At 47.4% G+C, this 15,364-nt stretch overlaps 1 pseudogene; it reads right to left on the bottom strand.

Moving 5' to 3' along the window:
• Window positions 1-5,432: 5,432 nt before the first annotated feature.
• On the bottom strand, window positions 5,433-7,415 carry LOC123107436 (uncharacterized; annotated as a pseudogene).
• Window positions 7,416-15,364: the final 7,949 nt, after the last annotated feature.

Genomic DNA, 15,364 nt, shown 5'->3' with positions numbered 1-15,364 from the left:
TCTTCTCCTCTTTTTTTCTTCTTTTTTTTCTTCGATCTTCCCCTCTATTCCTTTCTTCTTCTCCTCTTTTTATTTCTTCTTCGTCTTCTTATTTTTTATCGGGTATGTCGTTGTCGATATACCCCGTCCCGATAACTTCATTTAGTTTTAGGATTATTTTAGTTTAAGTCTATTTTAGGAAGAAGGAAAACAAAAAGGAGAAGAAGAGGAGAGGAAGAAGAGGACAAATAAATAAGAAGAGGAAAAAAGGGAAAAAAGAGGAGAAGAAGAAAGGAATAGAAGAGAAGAAGAAAAAATATCTATTCCTTTCTTCTTCTCCTCTTTTTTTTCTTTGACCTTCTCCTCTTTTTATTTCTTATCCCACGGCCCTCTCGCTCGACCAAAACTCTTGAGGACACCCAAACCCTAGAAAAAACGATGTCGGTCTCCTACCCCCTCCCGTCGCGCCCCTACCCAACAAACTCTCTCGAGGCCACCCAAATTTACCAAGTTAAAAGAGTGTTGTCGTCGAGGCCACCCCAAACCCTTGAAGCGTTGCCAAGGCCACCCAAAACCCTTGAAGCATTGTCGAGGCCACCCCAAACCCTAGAGAAGCAGCGTCGAGGCCACTAATATGATTCCTTATTGTGATTAGCTAGCTAGTTCTACGTTTGCCACTAATATATCCATCTGTCATGTTTAAATAATAATTTCCATGTTGTAAATATTTGCAGAAACTATGGAGCACCCTCGAGATGAAGCAACAGAAGCAGTGTTGGGGGAAATAATCGCACAAGGAAGTGATGCCGTCATGTCATTTATCAACGAAACCGATGGTCTGGAAGGACAGGGTGAAGAAGCAGGGTATGATTATGATGGCTCCGGTGACACAATACCGGTGCAAGAAGGAGACCTTGATGACGGCTCCGGTGACCCAACGCCGGTGCAAGAAGGAGACCGTGATGACGGCTCCGGTGACCGAACCGAGTCCGGCCAGGTATATATATTAGTTAAGCTTGTGCTGACTAGCTAATTGATGCATTCATTGTTTTGGTATATGTACACATATTAATTAACTCTCGTCTTCTTCTTTTTTCTAGCCCTCCGAATCGAGCACAACTTCGGTAAAGAGATGAGGCCCGAAGAAAAAGTTGCGCTCGAATGAAAGGTTTGAGATCACAGCAATCGCGCAGTGGCATGCTGATTGAACCCATCCGAACAAAGGAAGCATTTGCTGCTCAGTGCGGGGTTCTTGTTAGGGACAAGATCTCGATCAATATCCACCAATGGTTAAAGCATAATAATGAAGACCATGAGGTGTCTTATGTCTTCGATATGCAGAAAGATGATCTTTGGACCGCGCTGAAGGCAAATTTCACCCTACCGGCAGAGGAGGATCCGGAGAAGCCAGTTAAAGAGCAATTGATCAAGTCTCAGGCTCTTAAGAAGATGGCAGAACTATTCAGGAGGTGGAAGAATGAGCTGAAAACATCGTTTGTCGACAAAGACAAGACACCAAAATTCACCGGCCGGTATGAGAAGATCAGAGATCACTGGCCCGCATTTGTGGCCCACAAGACATTGGACAAGAGTAAGAAGATGTCAGTGACAAACAAGAAAAATGCTGCGAAGAAGAAGCATCACCATCGCACGGGGTCAGGTGGCTGCCTCAAAGCCTGACCATTGTGGGACAAGGCTGAGAATGACCTGATTAATAAAGGGGTCGAACCAGAGACGAGGAACTGGCCAGACCGTTGCCGGACTTGGTTCTTCGGGGTTGGCGGATCCTTGGACCCTGTATCAGGAAAGTGCGTTTGGACGGACGAGCAACTGAGAATACCCGTCACGAGGCTCTAGGAGTATATTGAGGCAGCGCAGCAAGGGACGTTCGTTCCAAACAAAGAGAATGACGAGCTCACAATGGCCCTCGGCAATCCTGAGCACCCTGGACGGACACGAGGCACGCCAGGCTCCGTTTCATGGAACACTGGGTTTTCGGACGCAGGCGGTTACAAATGCTAGGAGAGGAGGAAGAAAGTGGAGCAGATCCAAATTCGGGCGCTGCACGCAAGGGTACAAGCGATAGAGCAACAAGAAGCAGATCGCAAAAAGCGACCCGCCGAAGCTTCCCCCGAAGCTACCCCGCCATCTCAGCGGAGAAGCAGCATGCCTTCCACCGAGCTGCAACAGCTGGAGCCTGTCTTCATGGCTCCTGCTAGCTACCCCGTGGACTTAATCACGGAGTCTCAAAATTGTGACCTTATGACGCAATGGAAGAAATTTGAAAGTCAAGGCGTTTGTTGGCTCTGTTGCACCTCTTGAACTTGGCGCAACTTTTCACTGCCGTCCAATTCCAGAAGGAGATGCTAGGGTGATGGTGGATGAAATAACGGACGGATTTGAGGACCTCAAGCTTGACCACCCTACCGGTGAAGGGGAGACTCGGCTGGGTTCTTCTCTGAAGACTCCATGCCTATGGCGGAAGGAGCTCATCAACCTTCCGAACTGGACGCCTCTGCCTCCTCCTCCTCCTCCTCCGGCGAGTCAGGGTACTCCGCCTCCTCCTTCGGCGAGTGATCAGGGCACTCAACCTCTTTCTCCGGCGCGTGGCGACACTCCACCTCCTTCTCCGCCTGCGCCGGCGCGCCCGAGCAGCCAGCCTACTCCTTCTCCGCCTCATCAGCAAGGGCGGAAGAGACCCGCCGCCGCTCCGGCTGCTCCGGCGCGTCATAGTCCTCCTCCTCGTAAGCAAGGAAAGAAGACAGGCGCAACTGCTCCATCTGCTCTGGCGTCTAGCAATACATCCAGAGGCGGGAGGCAATACAGATTCGGTCCTTCTCTGAAGACTCCAAAGAAGTTACCATACAAGAGGACCCCGGAGGAAAACGAGAAGATCGTGCGAGACGAAGTGAGGAACTTCTTTGAAGGGGTGAAAGCAAAGAAACATCCACCTCCGGAGGAGAAGATATATTCGGTGAAAGCGAAGCGCACTGTGGAAGCCCTGAAGAAACCACCAAAGTCTCTGCCGAAAGGCAACTATGAGCGCATTATTGAAAGGTCATTTATCGAAGCGGAGCGGTCGGGAAATACTGTCAGTGATCAAAGGTTAGCGGAACGACGAGCTGGGAAAAAAAATTCCAGCTCGGCGAACAAGGGAACCAATCGCCCCCCCCCCCCCCCCCCCGCTCAATGTGTCTAGCAATACCATCGCTAACAATTCGATTATGGTGCCCGGTTATAAAAATCTTGAAGATTACCTGCCCGACGATGTACATTATGAATTCTTGAAGGTGGACAAACACAAATACGAGTACGGGAAGCCTCTCATCAAAGATGAAAGGTCTCTAACAACGATGATGCGAAGATTCCATGATTGGTACATGAAAACCTGCAGAGAGACTGGGGGCAGGAATACTTTGACGCTGAGAGTTAAAGAGGAGCATGACCTCGTTGGAACTGATTTGTTGAATGTTCCACTTGAGGAGTTCTTCCAGTTTTTCAATTAGAGGGCCCTCGATAAATTAACGGTCACTTGCTACTGTCTGTAAGTACTACTTCGGTCATTAAGTCTCTATATATAGGTCAGATCTTTCATTGCATGTATTTATAATTATCCTCACTATATTATGCAGATTGAAGATCGCCGAATTGAAGAAAAGACAAATCGGTGATATTGGGTTCATTAACCCAAATATCATAGATGCATATTCGATTGAATTTCAGAAAAAAGATACCAAGGCCAACTTGCTACGATCGTTGGTATTAAATCAAAATAAAGCTATAATATTCTTTCGTTACAACTTCAAGTGAGTGTTACTTTCTTGTGCATATTCGGTTTCCCTTATTAGTCGAGGTTATAGTAATGTAATTGATGAATTATGCATGCGTGCGCAGGTTCCACCATATTCTCCTAGAGATTAAGCTCGAGCAGGGACTAGTAACCGTCTTAGACTCGAGACGAAAAGAACCCAAGGAGTATGAGGACATGACTGAAATTCTCGAGAAGTAAGTTAAATCGATCATTATCGCACCATATCGACAACTTTGTTCACTTCCTGATATCAAGTAATTGTTTTCTTTGTCTGACATGGTTTGGAAAAAAATCACCTCAAAAGCTCCGGGACTGTCGAAGAAGCTGGAATTTAAACACCCGAAAGTAAGTACTACTAGCATGTTCCGCGCATCTCCTAGTGATTTAAGTACTAGTTTCATCAATACCATTTAGCATGCTTGCTTATCAGTTTGATTGACCTCTATTTCTTGTAAAGTGGTTGTGGCAGAAAGACGGAAATAATTACTGTGGATACTACGTTTCCGAGTCCATCCGCCACACGACCTGTGAGCGGGGCCACACTAAAAAACAATATGAAGTGCGTAAGCAATAATATTCAGAATTTTACTTTATTACCATCTTTTCTGTTGAGTTTCATTCATTCATATATATGTATTGACCCCCTTCTTCAAATTAGATGTTTCGGATGCGGGATGAACTCCTAGCACTAGATCGCATGCGAGGAATTCAAGAGGAATTGGTGGCATTCTTTTCTTGACCACGTGATCGATAAAGACGGAGAATACTATGTGAACCATGTGTTCATATATAATTACGGGATTATATTGTAAGAGATCTTATATTGTATATATGTAGCCAGTAGCGTCGGATAGATATACGGAAACTTGTTGTTCGACCAATCTTTCGGAGAAGGAGAGGTTGATATCACTTCTCTCTGTATGCATATGTTCATGACGATCTTCTGGTTCCTTCATTTTTCCTTACTAGTTAGCGTGTCGAGTGCTCTCTATACGTATAGTACGTAGCGTCGACCAAACACGGGGATAAGAGAGGACACTTTTCTCTATTAATTAATTAGCTACCTAACACAATATATGAAACACCTTAATTAACCATACAAAACCCCCAAATCCCCCCCCCTTCAGAAAAAAAACAAAAACCCTAGCCCCAGCTGGCGCGTGGATGCCTATTGGTCCCGATTGGTGCCATCAACCGGGACCAAAGGGCCCCCTGCCTGGGCTGGCCGCATCGGCCACGTGGAGGCCCATCTGTCCTGGTTCGTGTAAGAATCGGGACTAAAGGCCAAAGGCGTTAATAACGATCTTTTAGTCCTGGTTCCAAAACCGGGACAGAAGGCCCTTACGATTCGGGACAAATGGCCCTTTTTCTACTAGTGATACCTCGCATGAATGTTGTCAAATAATTTTAATTTTCTATAAAATGTCTAAATAAGTATTTTTGAGGTTGATCCCATGATCTCACCTAAATGTGAGATCTCATGCAAGTCTCCCACGGTTGCACTTGACAAACGAAAGATACTATATTATTTTTTTGAAAAAGACACTATGCCAGAGCTAAGGCTTTCAATCAGTCAGTCATACTTGATGTCTAGATAGGAAATCACATCACAGTCAAAACTTTCATCTCACGGAAATCAACCTTAATAATACCTTACAAATGCACTGTCATAATCATACTTACAACTCGGAAGAAGGGACCATGTGACAGTTACCTCCATCTCACAGGAGCCAATCTTAATATTCTCCTTGGTTTTACCAAACTTTTTGGGAGTAAAAGTTTTACGAACTCTCCTCACATCTTTCTCATCACTACCACGCAGTGCCTTCACCGAAAACACAAGCTTTCCTTCAGGCTGCGGAAGCTCGACGCTGATCACATGGCGTGAAAGCTCAATCCTGCCACTACCATCGACCGGCAATCTATCGCCTTCAAAAGCAAGCAACCGTATTTCCATGTTTTCGAAACTAGCTGTACTGGCAGTGAATAAACCCCTGCAGCCAGGCCATAACCCAGGCTTTTTGACTTTCACACCGATTGCGGCTTCCACACAGTCACACAGTCGAACGTATGTCAACTCTAATGTGCTAAGCTTGCTAGCCTCAGCACGATAAGACGGGCCCCAAGGAAGAGACGCAACTGCTAAATAGCTTAAATCTTTATCCTCAGATTCAGTAGCGCCCTTCGCCTTCAGATCAACTTCAACATAGGTAGGATGTACATTCATTACAATTCCTCGGGCAGGTCCCGTTAGCGTAAGAAGTCAATCCTGCATATGCATATCATTCAGTGTATCAAACTCACCAATACGGCGGAAATAATTTATGATGAGCAAACTTAGCTAGGAGGCATGAGCCGATCATTTGTGTTGGGCGATCAAGTTTGTTCAAATCATCACATGCATTAAGATTGATGGAGGCAGTCTAAATTAATAGTTACATGATGCCAAAGAAGAGGTAACATTGGGTAGCATAACGGAAGCGAAACCATAACAGATACATGTCATGAACCTCTAGACCAACCAGACTTGTACGCTATTATGTATCATAATAACTATCTAGTATCCATGCACGGAGTATCTGAAGCTCCTCAGTGATAGTTTGGAATTTGTTGCATATATTAAATTCTGTTCTAAATCCTATACATAGTCCTATCATCATGTTAAACTTAGCCGAAAGTTAAGAAGAGACCAATGAATCAACATAATCTACGAATGGAGTAGCAAAGATTCATAATATAGTAGTATAAACCTTCTTGGTAAGGGTTTGGCAGTTATCCCTCTCACGGTGGAAGACCATGATGCGATTGCGATCCACCGCATCGCGCACAGCGATCGAACCAAACACCTGTAATGGCCACTTCAGGGGCTTCTTTATCTTCCCGACTTTGATCCAGAAGATCTGGAGCATCTCCTGCTTGTGGGCGTAGCGGTTATTAGGGCGGCGAAGGTCGGTGAAGCACGAGGCAGGGATTGACGCTGCATTGCAAATATAGAGTGCAGTCAGTGATGATATTCTAATAGAGCATGTGTTCATTGTATGCTACTCCCTCCGCTCCGTAATATAAGAGCGTTTTTTATACCAGTGTAGTATCAAAAATGCTCTTACATCATGGGACGGAGTAGTGGTATATATGCTAGTAACAGGAGGCTGCAAAACAGCAAGGACTGGATCAGAGGAGCACGCTTACTGGTCTGATCGAAGGGGCCGTACTGTTGGGCGAAGAGCCAGTCCCAATTTTGGCGGTGAACACGGGCACAGTAGGCATTATGATCAGTGTTGGCTTCCTCGGGTACTTCCCCTAGCATCTCTCTCGTCCTCGCCATCATTTCGTCCATCGACAGATTGTCTCTCCTGTTCTTCTTCTCCCCGATTCTGGCCGCCTCCTCAGCCGCCTCGTCGGCCAGCTCCCCCAATCCCATCATCATCGCCATCGTCTCCTCCTCGGCCGCTTCCTCGGCGGCTTGATCATATTCAGACGGAGCTGCTGCTTCTTCAGACATGACAGGCTCAGCCTCATCATCATAATCGACCTTCACCACAGATGTTTCACAAGGCTCGGCACTCGACGACTCCATCCGTACATGGATTCGTCGCCGCCGCAGCCTTGCCTTTTTGCACGGCATGCCCTCGGTCTCTTCTTCTCTTGTTTCTCAAACTCTCGACTCACGGTAGTAGTGCAACCTAGACGATCTGGCAATTACAGTGAACCAGGGGTATCGTTGCTGCTTAATAATGCTTATTATACAGATGCGTGCGGCCACAACCCACAACTGAGTCTGGCTCCTGACCGGACACGGCTGAAGAAGCCTACTATGACTCCACACGGACAACGTCTCCATTCTGAGCCGCAACAACGCTCTCAAGCGCGCCGCCTTAATCGATTGTTAGGTGACCTTCCGCCCGGCCCGCGATCCGCCTCGGCGCCACCGACTGTATGAACCACGCCGACGACGACGACGAGACGTGGAGCCGTAACACCCAGCGTCCTTTCTTTCCCTGGACGCAGCGGTGCGGTACCCGGATCGCTCGGCAGACCACCCTGGTAGTGCGCGCGGTGGTTAGGGCACCGGCGAGGGAGGGAGGGAGTAAGGAACACGATGAATCGCCCAGTGAAATCCAACGGCCCCGCAGACAGAAGACCTGAAGTTTTCCTTATCTGAAACGAAACTGCTCTGTAGACGACACTTCATACACGATATCCTATCTGAAGAGTAACAGCAGTTAAATACTACGTGTTCATGCATCAAGTAAGGCCTGTGTACTAGAGTGACGAAGGGGAGATACTTTCCGGACTCAGATTTCATGCAAGCTACCACCCGGAAATCAGCATCAGCCACTTGGTGAGCCATTGTTGCCGGACGAGAAGCTCTCAAAGTTGGCCTCATCAAGCGGATCTGTGATGGTGCATCCACCTCGGTCTGGAACGACTGATGGATCTCATTGACTGTCACCATGACATCGTTATTCAGGCCTCCCAATACGCCGATTCTCACAGTCGGGGAACTCATTGATCATGAGAACGGGACCTGGAAACGTGACCTCATTCGCTCAACTTTCATCGCGTCAGATGCAGAGGTAATCCTGAATATTCCTCTCAGGCAAGGCGGCGGTGCAGACTATCTAGCATGGGCACACGAACGATCGGGTATCTACTCTGTCAAAATGGCCTATTGAGCTCTAATAAATCAAAAAGAGCGTTCAACTCTAGAAGAAAGGCAGATAGCGGAACCATCAACGAACGAACAACAGATGTGGAGTGCTCTTTGGAAACTAAAAGTGGTCCCTAAAGTTAGGATTTTTTAGTAGAGAGTGGTTCGTGGGATCATTCCGGATGAGTGTACACTCAAACACCAACATATCAAAGAAACAAGTATATGCAAGTTGTGCCTTGCCATGGTCGAGGACCTGATGCACGCTCTGATCCATTGTTCTCACGCAAGGCGGTTATGGGAGGAGGCGAGGCTGCTCTTTGAGATCAGACTCCCTCGGCTTCACCCCAATTCTTGGGCAAGAGACATATTGTGTGATCAGCGGTTTTCTGACAAGGACCGCGTCACGATCATCACGGTTATGTGGGCGATTTGGATGTCCCACAACAGATATACACATGATCGGGAGATCCTTGATTGTAACACCCTCGATGCGGCTATATTTCCCACGTGTCGAAGCACGACTTAGAGGCATAACCGCATTGAAAGCAATGTCGCAAGTGAGGTAATCTTCACAACAACCCATGTAATACAATAAAGGAAAGAGATACATAGTTGGCTTACACTCGCCACTTCACACAAATACATGAATAAAGCATCACAACATCCAGATACAATCAAGGTTCGGCTACGGAACCAAAATAAAAGAAGACTACCCCAAAAGTTACACAGATCCCCGATCGACCCGACTGGGCTCCACTACTGATCAACTGGAAAACGGAACAACATAACGAACATGATCTTCATCGAGCTCCTCCTAGAGCTCGGTTGCGTCACCTGCACGGTATCATCGGCACCTGCAACTGGATTTGGAAGTAATCTGTGAGTCACGGGGACTCAGCAATATCACACCCTCGCGATCAAGACTATTTAAGCTTATAGGAAGGGTAAAAGGTATAAGGTGGACCTGCAGCAAGCGACTAGCATGTATGGTGGCTAACATACGCAAATGAGAGCGAGAAAAGAAGGCAAAAGCACGGTCGAACACTATGATCAAAAAGTGATCCTAGAACAACCTACGTCAATCATTACTCCAACACCGTGTTCACTTTCCGGACTCCGCCGAGAAGAGACCATCACGGTTACACACGCGGTTGATGCATTTTAATTTAAGATCAACTCCAGGTTTTCTACAACTGGACATTAACAAATTTCCATCTGCCCATAACCGCGGGCACGACTTTCGAAAGTTCAAATCCCTGCAGGGGAGTCCCAACTTAGCCCATCACAAGTTCTCATGGTCAACGAAGGATATTCTTTCTCCCAAGACAATCCGATCAGGCTCGGCATCCAGGTTACAAGACATCCTCGACAATGGTAAAACAAGTCCAGCAACACCGCCCAAATGTGCCGAGAAATCCCGATAGGAGCTTCACATATCTCGTTCTCAGGGCACACTCAGATGAGACTAGCTACGAGTAAAACCAACCCTCAAGTTTCCCCGAGGTGGCCGCGCAGGCAACTCGGTTCGGACCAACACTTAGAGAAGCACTGGCCCGGAGGGTTAAAGTAAAGATGACCCTTGAGTCTACAGAACCCAAGGGAAGGTGGTAGGTTGTTAGTGCAAATGGTAAAACCAAGGTTGGGCATTGCTGGAGTAGTTTTATTCAAGGCGAACTGTCAAGGGGTTCCCATTATAACCCAACCGCGTAAGAAACGTAAAATCCGGGAACATAACACCGATATGATGGAAACTAGGGCGGCAAGAGTGGAACAAAACACCAGGCATAAGGCCGAGCCTTCCACCCTTTACCAAGTATATAGATGCATTAATTAAATAAGAGATATTATGATATCCCAACAAATAACCATGTTCCAAATATGGAACAAGCTCCAATATTCACCTGCAACTAACAACGCTATAAGAGGGGCTGAGCAAAGCGGTAACATAGCCAAACAACGGTTTGCTAGGACAAGGTGGGTTAGAGACTTGGCTCAATAATATGGGAGGCATGATAAGCAAGTGGTAGGTATCGCGGCATAGGCATAGCAAAAGAGCGAGCAACTAGCAAGCAAAGATAGGAGTGATTTCGAGGGTATGGTCATCTTGCCTGAAATCCCGCAAGGAAAAAGAACGAGTCCATGAAGAAGACAAACGGACGTAGTCGAACGGGTCCTCACAAACGCGACGTAATCGGAACCAACCCGAAGAAGAAACACCGGAAAGAAGCACACAACATAGTAAACAAACCACACGTGAACATGGTATGATATGCGGGATGCGGGATGCGGTGCATATACATGATTTGCAAAGGGATGATTGAACCTGGCCTCAACTTGGAAATTCAAGAGTGCCACTGGTAAGAGGAGATGATTCCGGTTCAAATCGATATAAAGATCACCGGAATCGGATGCACGGTTTGGAAATGGCAAGCAAAACAAATATGGCACCGGTCTGCGATAAACAGCAAGTAACCATCTAAATGCAACAAGATAAATATGCTACAACACTCAAACATGGCAACAAAATACATGGCAGGGATCCACTCATGATGCTTGACAAAAGATGAACACTGAGCTACGGCTAATTCATCCATTAACAGGCTCAAACAAGCATGGCAAAAGTGCAAATGATAACAGGTTTCAGACTTTTGAAATTAACACAAGTCTGGAATTTATCATCAGGAAGCACACTTTAGAGCACGAAAACTACAAGCTACAGGAACTTAACATGGAAAAGCAAGGCAGGGCATGAAGCTACGCAAAGCGTTAACAAAAGTCCCTTAGTGACTTTGAGCCAAAAGGGATCAGACAAAACAATTACAAGCATGTGAACATGGCCAAAACATAAACAGATTCAGACTTAGTGAAAAACTGGAGCATGCAAATCAGATTAACGAGTAGGCATGTTTACGAGCTCGATGCACTCACTACAGAGCATGGCATGACAAACTAAGCATACACTCATCAAGAAGACATGGCATAGAAGCTAGACATGGTAAGAACAACAACATAGCATGCACGGATCAATAGCAACATCCTCGGCAAAATCGCTAATCATGTCAACAATCTGCCAGGATTCACGAAATAGCAAAAGTAGAGCTCGATTGACTCAAGCTAGGGTGCTCCATAAATGCAAACAAAGACATGGATGGATAAAGCACAGCAACATTAACAAAACATCCTTACTGATCATCATCAAAAGAGGCACAGATCACTAGGAAACAACATGAACATATGGCATAACGACAAAATCAGGACAAGGACTTGGTGAAATTCTAAGTCCCTGAAATCAGCGTTACCGATTACGCTACTTTGCAAGCTTGTGTTAGTCACCATAAATATCACAAAAAATACATGGCAAGCATCTCTGTAAAGATGGCATGGCATATAACAAAACACATGTAGATCTCAGGGTCATAGCATGCACACATTAATCATGGCAAAAATGACAAAATGCCATTTGTTGAAACAGATCTGACAAATTACTCATATAGCCCTCTTCCAACGACATTTCGGGCATCAAGATGAGCTCAAAAGAAAATGATGCAATGAGATGAAATGATGTACTCGTCGAGGCGAACATTTTGATATGCTACACGCCCAAAACGGAGTCACGGTGATGAAGTTATGGCATGCCAAAGTATGCAAAAAAATAACAAGAAGAGAGGGAAAAGTCAACCGGGATTTGGATCCAGATCTAGGGTTCCTCGCGGCACTGCTCACCAGAGAGTGCGGGCGTTGCCGGGGTAGCGGGATCCGGTCGGGGTCGGCAGATCTGGCGACGGGACGGCCGGATCCGCCGCCGGGGCGGCGAACGGCGACGAACGGCAGGGCGGAGCAGCGAACCGAGGCGGCGGGGACCGAAGCTTGGCGCGGCGGCCGGCAATGGCGTGCGGCGGCGCCGGCCGATGTTGACCGGAGCGGAGGAGGAAGCGGGCGGCGGGGTGCGGCGCCCATTCGCGGGGAGGCGCAGCCCGGTCGGGCGGCGGGGAGGGCCGGCTTTGGGCCGAGCGGGCCTCAGCGGTGGGAGGAGGCGGGCGGCCACGTGGCGCGCTCTGATTCACCGCGGTCGGCGGCGGCGGCTTGTCCGGCGCGGCGGACAATGTCCGGCGGCGCGCAATGTAGAAATTAGGGTTAGGGGAAAGAGGAGACCCGGGATTTTCGTGGGGGGGGGGGGTCTTTATATAGGGGTAGAGGGAGCTAGGAGAGTCCGAATGAGGTGCGGTTTTCGGCCACGCGATCGTGATCGAACGACCGAAATGATGGAGGAGGTTTTGGTGGGTTTTGGGCCACTTTGGAAGGGTGTTGAGCTACAACACACACGAGGCCTTTTCGGTCCCTCGGTTAACTGTTGGAGTATCAAACGAAGTCCAAATGGCACGAAACTTGACAGGCGGTCTACCGGTAGTAAACTAAGGCCGCATGACAAGTCTCGGCTCAATCCGAAAACGTTTAACACCCGCACACGAAAAGAGGTAGAAAGGGGCACCGGGTGACATAGGAGCGCCGGATTGCAAAACGGACAACGGGGAAAATGCTCGGATGCATGAGACGAACATGTATGCAAATGAAATGCGCATGATGACATGATATGAGATGCATGACAAGCAAGCAATGACATGGAAACAACAGAGAATAACAGGAAGACACATGGCACATCGGTCTCGGGGCGTTACATTGATCCTGCCAGCTCGGTCAGAAGAATTCGAGAGGATCTTGCGCTGCTGGATATACCCAGACAGGTCTTTATACCTATGCCGGGCCATGGCTGGCGACCTCCAGAGGGAAACTACATCAAGATCAACACTGATGCAGCGATCCATCGAGACACAGACACTGCAGGCATTGGAGGCCTAGCCCATTCATCCTCGGCATTTTTGGGTGCATGGTGCAAACCCCATCTAGGGGTCACTGATCCGTTCACTGCTGAGGTGCTCTCCATTCGAGAGGGTACCATCTTCGCCCGTCTCCGCGGCTACATGCACGTGCAACTGGAATCCGACTGTCTAGAGGCAGTTGACCTCTGGAACTCTGGCTACACCGATCGCTCGGTCGTAGCACCCATTCTAGCTGAAATTAGAGAGCTTTCTGATAGTTTTTCTTCATTCAGTATTACTCATGTAACTCGTCTGCTAACAGTCCCGCACATTTGTGTGCTAAGCGTGCTTGTACGCTGAATGGGACTGAAAGCTGGCTGGACACCACTCCTAGCTTCCTGGTCAGCAGACTGCCCAGCGAATGCCTTCGTTTAAATAAAGCTCTCTAAAGTTCCCTACAAAAAAATGCATCAAGTAAGGCTAGGCCCAAGCACAAAAGGGAGGCCTTCAGGCTCGAGGCTGCCCACTTTTGGCCCAAGGCTAAACCCCTGCGTTTGCTCTTATTTTTCTCTTGTTGCTAAAAAATCAATACTCTCTTTTTTCTTCATGCACTGGTACTCTCCCACAAACAACAAATGCTTGGACTAGTATTTTGTTTGTGTGTTGTTGCTTTCTAAAAAGAGCATTTGTCGTTTTTTCTTCTCTTTTTTGAGCAACAAAAATACTGACCAACCCTCTTTAATAGGATTTTCATAACTAGCGAACGTGCACCACAAGGGTATGGCTAATCAAACGATTTTCACGGAAATTTGTGTTGTCAGTGGGTCACAATTTTCTTTGGCAAACATGAAAAATATGACCAGTTTAATTTGCCAAGATTTTGCGTGGTTTCTGAAGGAATTTGTCATCCTCGTTGAAAGATCGTGGATGTCACCTAGAGGGCGGGGGTGAATAGGCGCTTTAAAATAATTACGGTTTAGGCTTGAACAAATGCGGAATAAACCTAGCGGTTAATTTGCCAAGCACAAAACATAAAACAACTAGGCTCACCTATGTGCACCAACAACTTATGCTAAGCAAGATAAACTACTAGGTGATAGCAAGATATATGATAAGAAACAATATGGCTATCACAAAGTAAAGTGCATAAGTAAAGAGCTCGGGTAAGAGATAACCGAGGCACGCGGAGACGATGACGTATCCCAAAGTTTACACCCTTGTGGATGCTAATCTCCGTTTGGAGCGGTGTGGAGGCACAATGCTCCCCAAGAAGCCACTAGGGCCACCGTAATCTCCTCACGCCCTCGCACAATGCAAGATGCCGTGATTCCACTAAGGGACCCTTGAGGGCAGTCACCGAACCCGTACAAATGGCAACCCTTGGGGGCGGTCACCGAACCCGTACACTTTGGCAACCCTTGGGGCGGTCACCGGTACCCGTCAAATTGCTCGGGGCGATCTCCACAACCTAATTGGAGACCCCGACGCTTGCCCAGAGCTTTACACCATAATGATTGAGCTCCGAACACCACCAACCGTCTAGGGCGCCAAGGCACCCAAGAGGAACAAGCTCTAGGGTGCCCAAACACCCAAGAGTAATAAGCTTCTCAAACTTCACTTCCACGTATCACCGTGGAGAACTCAAACCGATGCACCAAATGCAATGGCAAGAGCACACGGAGTGCCCAAGTCCTTCTCTCCCAATCCCACCAAAGCAACTAATGCTAGGGAAGAAAATGAGAGGAAGAACGAAAGAAGAACACGAAGAACTCCAAGATCTAGATCCAAGGGGTTCCCCTCACTTAGAGGAGAAAGTGATTGGTGGAAAAGTGGATCTAGATCTCCTCTCTCTTTTCCCTCAAGAACTAGCAAGAATCATTGGAGGGATTGAGAGTTAGCAAGCTCGAAGAAGGTCAACAATGAGGGAAGAACACGAGCTAAAATGATTAGGTTCATTGGGGAAGAAGACCCCCTTTTATAGGTGGGGAAAAATCCACCCGTTATGCTCACAGCCCGCACAGAGCGGTACTACCGCTCCAAGGAGCGGTACTACTGCTAGGGCGGAAGTACCCCTTTGAAAAACAACAACGAGGAGGCAAAAGG

Source organism: Triticum aestivum, chromosome 5A (genome assembly GCF_018294505.1).
Source record: "Triticum aestivum cultivar Chinese Spring chromosome 5A, IWGSC CS RefSeq v2.1, whole genome shotgun sequence".
NCBI classification, from domain to species: domain Eukaryota; kingdom Viridiplantae; phylum Streptophyta; class Magnoliopsida; order Poales; family Poaceae; genus Triticum; species Triticum aestivum.
The sequence above is the reverse complement of the archived record's forward strand: the minus strand, read 5'-3'. Positions and strand labels throughout refer to the sequence as shown.